The 12,069-nt window shown below is 40.6% G+C and overlaps 1 pseudogene; it reads right to left on the bottom strand.

Moving 5' to 3' along the window:
• Positions 1–10,995: 10,995 nt before the first annotated feature.
• Positions 10,996–11,114, bottom strand: LOC120614550 (uncharacterized; annotated as a pseudogene).
• Between the last annotated feature and the right edge of the window lie 955 nt (positions 11,115–12,069).

Here is a 12,069-nt window from a genome sequence, read left to right on the forward strand (position 1 = left end):
TAGTCAATCTCTCTCTGCCTCAGTTTCCTCATCTATACCATGGGGCAGCAGTAACTTCTCCCAGGGCTGCTGTGAGGGTTAAAGAAGTTCACATGCAAAGCTCTTAGAACAGGGCCTGACCATCGTCAGTGACATACCAGTGCTGGCGGTTGTCGATATAACTATCTTTGTACCTCCCATGGCACCTGGCCAGAGCTTCCTGCCGGGACTTGGACTCCCGGCGGATTCGACAGAGTAAGGTGGCTTTCCATTAGGCCTTGAGGAGCTTGGTGGCTGGCACCTCTCCTGGGACCTGGGAGGCCTCCTGAGCCCTGTTACCCCGCAGGAAACAACACTGTGTTTCAGTGACCCCCACAGGGCACCCGCAGCCATCCATCCTGTGGGGAGCTTAAGAAACCCATACTAGGTCCCAGACTAAACCTCATAATACATATCAAAAATTGTGACAGTGTACCAAAGGATGAGAAAAGGATAAAAAGTCGATGACTTTAGGTAACATTTCATAATTCTGTCTTAATGCGAGGATGTGCGGATTCAGGTTTTTATACAGTATGTCGTTATTTCAGATTGGAGCCAGCCTGAAAAGTCGAGCTGGGATTTCTAACCCTATATCTTCACATTTCTCACAGCAACCCAGAGGCTCAGAATGTGAAAGAGAGAGTGAGAAACCACATTCGGAGCTCTGTGGAGACAGGCTCTGAGCTTTGAGTCTATTCCTCTCTCTTATCCAGTCTACTACTGTTTGAAATAGAAACGATCTTCGCTAATAATTCTTTTTCACGTCTAAAAATTTCTACTGGTCTTCAGAGTTGCGATTATCACTGTCCCAAGCTACCCGTTCAGTACCTATTCTGAAATCCTCGAGACTAACTTGGGAGCATCCCAGTTAATAATGGAGCACGTTACAAGTGCTGCTCTGCAGATTGTGTGCTGCCTGAGGGCAGGCTGCTTTTCTCCTGCGAACCCCGTGTGTGTGTGTGTGTGTGTGTGAGACATGGATGTTGGGGTGTGTTTCTGGCTTGCCGTCTCCAAGGTGGACGGAACTTGGTTTGCTCTTTTTCGGCAGCGGGGTGCCCTATGCCAGCTATTTGACTCTTGTGTTCATAATTCTAAAATGATCTTGGCGCGTAAAGACGCGTGAACTCTACCTCTGGGCATTTGTCATGTCAATAATCAGAAGCAAAGAGAGTTGTGTAAGTTTGAAAACTGAGAAAAAGAGAAAGTCTAAATATCTATCAATAAGGAATTGGTCGGGTACTTGCGTGTGCAGTGGATCATTACGAATTCATTAAAAATGATGATGTAAAATTATACTGATGAGAAAAGAGATTCACGGCACATTTTTAAATGAGATAAGCCAGTTACATAATAGCATATATAACATCCCATGTACGTTATGTTGCAGATATTTATACATCTCTAAAGTAGGTATATATACATATGTATATGTATGTCAGCACTGATAATGTTGATTTTTTTGTATTTTTCTATATTGTTTTGTTTATAGTGAACATGGATCATTATTATTATAAAATAAAATTGTTTTATAAAAACTACTTTCATAAAGATATTTACTATGATATTTTCTATAATAAAAAATATTGACAGAGCACTGTATTAGGATTCTCCAGAGAAACAGAACCAATAGAAGATTTTGTATATATATATATAAAAAATACATATATATTTTATGTATATATGTATTTTAAAAATATATATGTATTTTTTTAATAAGATATATATATATTTTCATAGGAACTGACTCACATGATTATGGAGCCTGAGAAAGCCACGTTCTGCCATCTGCAAGCTAGAGAACCAGAAAAGCTGGTGGTATAATTCAGTCTGGTGCTGGAGGCCTGCAAATTGGGAGGCTGCTGGCTAAGCCCTGGAGTCCAAACACCTGAGATCCAGGAGCTCTGACATCCAAAGACAGAGAAAGATGGACATCACAGCTCAAGCAAAGAGAGTGGGTTTTCCCCCTTCCTTTGCCTGTTTGTCTGTTCAGCGCTCAGTGGATTAGATGATGCCCACCCACGTGGGTGAGGGCAGATCTCTTTACTCAGTCTACTAATTCAAGCGCTAAGCTCTTCCAGAAACACCTGCAGAGACACACCCAGAAATCATGTTTTACCAGCCATCTGGGCATCCCTTAGCCCCGTCAAGCTGACACATAAAATTAACCATCACATGCACTATATGCCAGGTACTGTGTTAAGCGTTTTTTATACATTGTATAGTAGCCAAAATAACAACAGGAACAAAACCAGACCTGAAGACAACCTAAACTATTTCACTGTAGAAAAATTATTTAAAAACTAATGGTACTTTTATCATGTCGAGAAGGCAAAGGATGCTGAGAACAGTTCCACATGTGATGTCTGCACGCGGACGAGGTCTGGAGGATGTCAGCAGGAAGCGGGGGTAGATCACAGCTAACTTTCTTGCCTTCTAAAAACCATTAATGTTGTTATATCATCTTTCAATTTAAAATATCAAACTTATAAAATGCAAACAATTTAGCCCAACGTCCACATTCCGCCCCAGACCTCCCTAGTCTACCTCACCCCTCCACACTTGCCTCTGCTTCTCTGCTCCAAGAGGAAATCATCTCTCCACTCATCGCTTTGAACAGAGAATTTGCCAGACTAATCGATTTATTAATTTTCCTTTGGCTGAGAGGAGCTGACGAAGATAAAGTTTTAAGGGTCTTCTGTCGAACAAAAGAATTCAGAATCCAAAAGCTTTAGGAGTAACAAGTATTCTCGCGTACACTTTTAAATACAGTTTGGTACATCCGGCTACATGATAATTAGGCAATTAAAAAAATTTTTATTATGGAAAACAAACCTCCATGTACCTATCCCCCAGCTTCGACCGAGTGAGATGAACTGGGGAGGGTTGAGAACTGGCGGCCCCATCCATCTGATGTGGCCCCAGTGGCCGCCAATCCGATGTCATCTGTTTCCTCATCTCTCCACTGGCCCTTTCTATGGAACACTGTAAAGGAAATTCCAGGAAATCCTGTCGTTTCGCCTGGGATTTCTCTCCTCTGTAACTACCATATCATCGCCACCCCACACGTAAGGTTTTGAGCGTAAAGCTTCTACAATGCCAGAGAGAACAGTAAACTTTAAAAGACCACATGCTCCCATGTGGGGATGTGTCACAGACAGTCTTGTAAAGATTCTTTCATGGTGCAAACTTCATACAACTTTTGTGCTACAAATGATATCATCAAGAAGATGAAAAGACAACCCACAGAGTGGGAGAAAATATTTGCAAACTGTGTATTAGATATGGGGCCCATATTTCAAATATATAAAGAACTCTGACAACTTAATAATAAAAAGAGAAATAACCCAATTAACAAACAGGCAGAGGCTCTGAATATGTATTTCTCCAAAAAAGGTACACAAAAGACCAATCAATAAGCATATGGAAAGAGGCTTGATGTCATCTGTCATCAGAGAGATAGAAATGAGACACCACACCTACTAGGACGCCTATAATTAAAAAGACGTAATAACTGGTTATAAAGAAATTGGAACCTTCCTACATGGCTAGTGGGACTTTAAATGGTGCAGTTGCTTTGGAAAACAGTTTGGAAGTTCCTTAAAATGTTAAACACAGAGTTGCCATTGAACCCAATAATTTCACACCTAGATAAATGAAAACACATGTCCATACAAATTCATAGCAACTTCATAATAACCAAAAAGTAGAAATGAAACCAATTTCCATCACCTGATACATGGATAAATAAAATATGTCAACATGGCTGGGCTATGGGGCCCAGATATTTGGTCAAATGCTATTCTGGATGTTTCTGTACAGATATTTTTTTGCATAAGAGTAACATTTAAATTGGTGGACTTTGAGTAAAGCAGATTAGCCTCCAAAATGTGGGTGGATCTCAACCAATCAGTTCAAGGCCTGAATAGGACAAACGACTGACTTTCCCTGAGCAAGAAGGAATTCTGTCAGCCTTGGACTTGAACTGCAGCTCTTCTCTGGGCCTCTCACCTGCCAGCCTGTTCCATCAGATTTTGGACCTGTCAAGCCTCCACAATCCCATGAGCCAATTCTTAAGAATCTCTCTTTTTCAGAGTTTCCTCAGAGAATCTCGCGTGCCTCTCTGGAGCTACACTGTCTGCCCGTTTCCTTTTCCTACCTCTGCGTTATTCGTAGTCACAAGGAAATCAATCCAATTTTGGCCTGGAGTGGTGGCTACATTACCCAATCTGATTAAAAGTATAACAGCGAAATATAGGTCGGCTTAAGAGGCAAAGCCGCTGACGGATGCTAAAGGAATCTAAAATACACGTTGGACCACTGCCTGGAAGGAGGAAGGAAATGTATGTCATGAGGGAGGTTTACGTGATGCTTTGTGCTCTGAGTGTTCCCATCCGTGAACAAAGAGGCTCATCTGCTTCTCATCCCACGTGGAGACCGACAGAGGTGGTGGGGGCGGGCCACATGCCCAGAACTCACAACTGTCTTTGAAAGTCAGCATGCCTCAGGGATTTTGGGGAGAGTGCGTGCCAGTATATTTCTGAGTGGCCATAGTCCATTCCCTAAAAAAAAAAAGTTTTTAAAAAGAATGGATTAAGCATAAAAATCAGTTTACTGGGGTTCAATGGATAAGAAACACTTGCAAATTAAATAAAAACCTTCATTAAGTCGTCAAGCTGTCTTGAGTGCTACCCGCTTGTCTGAGAACTGTTGACCATGTACTGCTCAACACACTGTCGCCTCTGTTGAGTGGACGGCAAGCCTGTGACCTCATGTCACTGGCTACAGTGGATTCTGCGGATGCACACTTGGCCAATGAGACTCTCTTTCCTGGAAATCTGGGATTCGAGTTTAGAGGTTAGTTAATATGCTTCCTAAAAGAATTTTAGAGCGACTTCTAAAATTTCTCATCGTAAGTATATGGAATTGCAAAGGATGTTATTTCTTGGGTTCCTTAAATTCTTACATGTTAAAGTACAATAGTTATATCACTCTTTACCCTTATCCAGGGGAATCTAAATTCACCTATCCGTCATCCATCAGTTAATAACAAGTACTTTATTAATAGGACATTTTTCATCCTTAGTCTCTATTTAAACTTATGTTTACATTTCAAATTCTCCATTTTTTATTGATCACACTATCTTAATTCTCCAGGAAAAGAAATACCTATATAAATCGAAACTAGAAATTTAAAAATTTGCAGTGACCATAAGGCTCTAAGTGTGTTAAAAAAACAAGTTAAATAAATATACTATATATTTTTATAAGTACAGTAAAATTTTATTGACCTTTTAAACCCAGTTCATGGATTCAGTGATAAATATTACATATTGATGAGTGTCACATTCCTACTTATTTCCATTTTTTAAAATAAGATATATATATATATTATACATATATCTGTAGTTAATATATATAGTGATTAACTTTATTCACATAAATGTGCAAAAGAGACTGGAAGTAGTTTGTATACGAACGTCACTCAGTTTTTTAAAATTCTAAGTTTATTTTAAAATCAAATATTATTTTAATGATCTATCCGTGGACCACTCTACTTGCTCCTTCGTCAGCATTGACATAAACGATGAGGTGGGAACTTCTGGGCAGATGCTGTCAGTCCCCGCCCACACCTTTGAGTCACTAAGCATTTCAGGACATGCACATGGTGTCCTACTATCAAAAGAGATGACCGTCACCCCCGACTCCCCCGAGAGCTTTCCCTTTGCCTGAGTGTGAGAGAAGCAAGTGCCAAGGAGTCAACGCCCCTGGGAACAGCCTTCGGTCAATGACGGATGACGTTCTGAGCATGAACACCCCAGCTTCCCCGCCTTGCGGGTGGGACACTCCCGCGGTGTGTTCTATCTATACCACCTCTCCAGGGCCCCCGGCACTCACGGTAAGTGGCTCATGAAGGCGGTCTACACTGGCTTCCTTCTCTTCCCTGTCACTTCCCACTCCCCTGCTGGTGTTCCTGGGAACGATCACCTCCATCATACGGCATTTGCACTCAAGTCTTGATCTTGGCAAGGCTTCTGGGATAACCCAGCTGCAGTGGGTTGGATTGTGGTCCCCAAATAATATGCCCATGTCCTAACTCCCAGAACTCGTGAAAGTGACCTTACTTGGAAAAAGTTAAGAATTTCAAGAAGAGATGAATTACCCAAGAGAAGGGACCCTAAATTCAGAGACAAGAGTTCTTACAAGAGGAAGGAAAGGAGGAGCACAGAGACAGAGAAGGCCATGCGGAGACGGAGGCAGGGCTGGGAGCCATGTAGCCACAAGGCAAGGAACACCCGGCGCCCTCAGAACCCGGAAGAGACGGGGAAGGACTCCCCCTGGGCCTTCGGAGGGAGCACGGCCCTGCTGACACCTTGACCCTGGACTTCTGGCCTCCGGAACGGGAGTGAGGTTTCTGTCGCCGTGAGCCACCAAGACTGCGGCTCTGTTTGTTAAGGCAGCCTCAGGAAACTAAGTTCTGGGGAGGGTGAGTGAAGCCTGCACAGCAGGGCGAATATGCTTAATGCCACTGCACTGTGCACTAAACGGGATTAAGATGGGAACCTTTATGTTATGTGTGTTTCACCACCACAACGAGAGACAGAGAGAGAGAGATGGAGAGACAGAGACAGAGACAGAGAGAGAGAGAGAGGCAGAGAGAGGCAGAGAGAGAGAACGAGAAAAAAGAAAAGAGAAGAAAGGAAAGAATGGGAGCTGGAGATTAATAACGGAATTAGGTTTGCTCAGTGGATCCATGGATTGGGAGGCCCCCGGGAGGCGTCCTAACAGTTATGCGACATGAAGTGGTGGCCGTGGTCTTATTCCCCAGCTGTATCCCTCAGTAGCCTAGAAGAACAAACCAGAAAACACCCCCATCTAACATCAGCTAACCGAACACACAAGGCGTGACTTTACCTGGAGCACGGCAAGCTTTTTCATGCTTTAGATTTGAAGGAAAGTTCTAGAAAACCTCTTTCTTGCCTTGTTCCACATCTCCAGATGTGATGACTGCTGTCACTGAAACCAGGCTGAGTTTGCTAGGTGCAGCCTTTAGGTCAGAGAGAGTTCTTGAGCTTTCTTGGTTTGGGATTCCTTTGAGCATCGATAACAACTATTAACTTTCTCACCTGAAAAGTCCACATATGCGCATCCTCTCCGAATCCTCCTGGAAGTTCATGGGCCTAAGGTTGCATTTACGTGCCCTAAAACCTGAGCAATTTCATTTAGGCTCTATGCCTGCTACCTGAGCAGCGGCCACCAGTCCAATGTCAGTGCAAATTAGGCCCTAGCTTATAGTTGCTTGTAGAGGCTCACAATTTTGTAGAGGGGACAGTATTAGTTGGGACTTTCCTAGGTTTTAGTGACCGTAAACTAATCTAACAAAGCTTAGTTAAACGTCAATATATTGGTTCTTTTAACCGGGAATTCCAGGCACCTGGGTTTGGGGCACTGCTGGACTCAGGCTTAGGGTTTCTTCAGGATTCAGCCCCGCTGTCTCACAACTCAGTCTCCTCTGGGTTCTTAGACTTTCCCACGGAGCCAAAATACTAGGTGTTCTATATTAATACTAGCAATTTAGGAGGAGAGACAAATTCTATCTCTTCCAGGGTTCATATCGAGCCTCTCAAAAGGGTTCTGCTTGGATCACAGGCCACCCCCTCTGCATGGCCAGCCTGCATTCTGTGCCCCTCCAGGGGTGGGGAGGCGGGACAATGTGACCGGCAGCCTCAGAAGGTGGGGAAAGGAACTCCTGAGAAGACAAGGTCTCCTGTGAACAGAGTAACAGATGTCTGCTGCAGACAGATGTACAAAGGATCACAAGTCGGCGAGATGAATACTACAAAGAAAGCGTGACGAGGTCCAGTGTGGACACAGAAGTGGTCATTAACTCTCCTGGATGTGTTCCAGGCGAAGCCAAGTACAGCTTCATAAATGGTATCATGCATAATGCCACTTTTGGAATTAAAATAGATCTACGTTTACGTTACTAAGCCCTGTTTATCAATAATTCCTAGGCTATTGTCTTTTCTTGTTCATTGTTTTAGTCCCGGATCTAAGCACAGCGCCCGCATATTTTAGAAACTCAACAAATATTTGTTGAATTGGAGTTGTATAAAACCGTAGGATCACCTCATATTTAGACTAAGATTTAAAGAAGTTGAAGCACACAAAGATCATGCTGATACATTTCTGTCAGTTTCATTTGTATCGTTATTTATTTCTTTTTTTGTCGCAAACGTCTGACAGCTTTGATTTTGCAAGTTCTCAAGCTCTTTGTCTCATTATCAAACGAAGCGTGTATATGAAAACACTAGGCAAACTATAAAATCCTAGAAAAATGTAAGCTGCTCTTATTATGAAAAGCTTGGAACTGTCACAGTCTTTAACTTACTCTTGTGATATCATGGAAGTTCTTAAAGGAATCTAGGGTTTTCTTGGCTTGCTTCTTTTTCTGTCTAGCCCCTCCCTAGAGAATTTATTTACTTATTTTTCACTGTGGTCCAAACAGACCTGAAAGATCATGGAATTTTGGCAGGCTGCGTACTTATAAACTAACACCTCGTTAGGACCCAGTGAAAAAATTAGTAAGGTTTTGATATATTAATACCTAACTGTTACTTATACCAAATAGCTCTTCGATCTCTGTTTTCAAGCATTGTCACTTCATACCTTAGTTAGGCCAGCTTACTTCTCTAAGGGTCCGTGCTGAATTTCTTCCTCAACGTTATTTTCAGTGGCCCCCAGGTGAACAAAGTTGAACTCATCTTCCTTGGTTTACCCTCCACCCTCATCGTTGGTCCATGCCTGAACCTCTTTTCCTGCATTTACTTGTGTAGATACAGCTTATTCATTAATAACGTAATGAACACCCATAAACTCGCTGTCCAGTTAGAGAATGAACACACTGGCAGTAGCTTCGATCTTCTGTGTGTTCCTGTCCTAGCTCATCTCCTGCATTTCTTCCTACTTGTATAGCTACAATTCTAAATTGTGTGTTTTTACTCATTCTTGATTTAAAATATTTTTATCACACATATATGCTTCCAAACAATATAATGATTATTGTTTTTGACTTTAAAAAAGGTATCATGAGGTATATAATCTTCTGGGACTTTTTTTCTCAGTTCGTTTTCTATTACTAAGCGTCGTTCACGTTGTTGTGGGTCGTTGGGATTCATTCATCTTCATTGCTGTATCGTATTTCATGGTGTGACTACACCAGCCTTTCTCATCTGGCTTCCTGGAAGCAGGAGTTTAGGATTTCACATTTCTTGCTGTAATAGATATTCTCGTTATGTGGTTCTCCGTCCCCACGCACGCCTGCTGGAGTCATCTCAGTTTATACCTTGGAACGGGATGTGGGTTGGTTGTGGGGTGCGTAGATTTTCAACTTTGCAAGATAATGCCAGGCCATTTTCGAAAACAGTTGTTACGGTTTTTACTCTCACCATCCTGTTGATCTACCCTCTTCAGCGCTCAATGTTTGCCAACCGAATGAGTGTAAGGTGGGAACCCTTTAAGGTCTTGATTTGCGTTTCCTGGATTGTTTACAGGGAATGCAATAAATGGAACAGGAAAAAAATGATCATCCACATGAAAAGTAAATCAGATTCCTATCTCACATTAGTCATGGAAATCAACTCCAGATGGATTAAGGTTGCAAATGTTCAAAGGAAAACTTTAAAACTTTTAGAAGAAAATATGGATGAATATCTTTAGATTTTGAGGGTTAAGGAAGGAATTCTTAAACACTGGACACAAAAAAGCCCACTATAAAATAAATATGTGATATATTTGACTATATTAAAATTTCAAAAACTGTATTCATTAGAAGACATGTTTCAAAAGGCGAAAAGATAAGCTATAAACTGAGAGAAGGTGTACCACATTTAACGAACAAAGAATCTGTATCAAGAATAGTTTAAGAATTTCTACAAATCAATAAGGAAAGGACGACAATCCAATAGAAAAATAGACGAAAGACATAAATGGACATTTCACAGAAGAGGAAACACATAAAGCCAATACTTATATGGCAAGACACTTAATGTCCTCAATTTAAAAAAGCATCTATTGAAGAAAAACAGGATTCTTTAAAAACATAGCTGATTCTTTAAAATCCACGGTCTTCTTCCAGGCTAAGAAAAAATAAACATCTAGAACAACAAAATGCAAACTTAAACATTCATCCAATACTCCAAGAAAATCGACTGAAACTAAAGGAAAGTAGAATATTTACCAACGTATTTTTAAGTTTACTCTCTGATTTTGGTTACTCCTGTTGCCTTACGCATTGTTGGCACTCAGCGATGGTTAATAAATTGATTGATTCACTGTGCCTGATTTTCTGTAAGCCTAACTTTGATTTCTTTCAGACTCAGAACAGATGGGCACATAGTTTTAAGACATTAATAAACATTAAAAAACATAATCTTCTTTCTCTGAGCTCTGTGCCCTGTTGGCTATAAGAATAAAGCATCCACTTGAAGGAAGAAATCAGATTTAATCTAAAATGCATGGTATAGGTATGCAGAGCCCAGACCTTGTGGTCAAACACATAGTACTTAGTTGGCATCGCAAGGAGGATGGGGATGCCCGAGGCCCCTGCACAAAGGGACCTCAAAATCAAACAAATGTGCTCTCACAAAACAGGCACGACATTGTAAGGTGGCTTTGGACAGCAGTGGTTTAATAAGGTGACATTTCAAAGAGCAGTTACTTCTTTTGTATCAGCTTGTTAAAATGTGAGCTCATAGTACTGTGGTTATGATTTTTTTCAGGAAAACAGCTCAAAATATTACTATTTCTGAAGATTGGTCTGTAGGAGAGTATCTAAAGGAAGTTAACTGGTGTGATAACATTGCCTCGTGTTTTATGCAGAAAGCTACACCCTCGTTGGTATAATCTTTGTGTTGTAATATGAAAATACATACTATAAGACTTAGAATTTCATTTATTTATTCATTTATTTATTTTTAACGCCTACAGCACCTGGTATTCCAAAGTGGTCTCCCATCCAAGTACTAACCAGGCCCGACCGTGCTTAGCTTCTGAGATCAGACGGGATCGGGCACGTTCTGGGTGGCATGGCTGTAGACCGAATTTTATATTTTTTTGACTCAGCAATTTCTGAATTTGTTCTAGTAATACATCTTTGAATTTATTCTAAATAAATAATTACAGATGAGCCTGAAGATGTAGCTACTAGACTATTCATCAAAATATTGTCTATAAAAATGAAAAGGTAAAAAACGATCCAAATGTTAAAAAAAAAGGTGGAGGGAATTGATTAAATTACAGTTTACTTACATACCCATTAAAATGATAAGAAACAACATTTGAAGACATGGAAACTAATCATATGGTTATAAACAGTAGATAAAATTTAAAATATATACACCAGTGTATCAAATAAAATACCAGTGTATAAAAATATATATACACCATAAAATGTATACACTATTTAAAATATATACACCAATAAATGCCTGAAGAAAACAGACTGAAAAGATATGATTGAAAACAGACCAAAAGTCAGCACAGATGATTACAGGGCCAGGAAGGCTATGGGTTACAGATAGAGAGTAGCAGAAAGAAAAAGCTTAGGAGTTAAAACAAACACAAACGAACGTAAGTTAGGAAAACAGTTTGAAGGAATGAAGGATTCTAAGGGTAAAAACAAAACAATACAAAATTAGACCTTCTGTATTATCAGCTGATGGGTTCTTGGTGGAGACCTCAATTTGCTCTCATAGTCCAGGATAATGCAAACCTGAGTCGTTAGTTATGCCTTTTATACTTAAGTTGCACCTTGTTTTATCAATAGAAATTATGTCTATTACTTTTTCATAGATTTAAGTTTGTTGAAACTTGATGTCTTCCTCAGAAGCAAACATCGGTCGAGGTTCCACATGACCGGCACTGCCAAACAAATTGTCCTGCCATTATGATGTATTAACCTCGTTTGATATTTTAATTGAAAACATAGCACTGCCTTATGAGCATCTCATTGCAATGAAGCATTTAGAAGTTTTCTCTTCTAGGATACGAGGG

The sequence above is a fragment of the Pteropus medius genome, unplaced genomic scaffold (assembly GCF_902729225.1).
Source record: "Pteropus medius unplaced genomic scaffold, Ma_sr-lr_union100, whole genome shotgun sequence".
Classification (NCBI taxonomy): Eukaryota; Metazoa; Chordata; class Mammalia; order Chiroptera; family Pteropodidae; genus Pteropus; species Pteropus medius.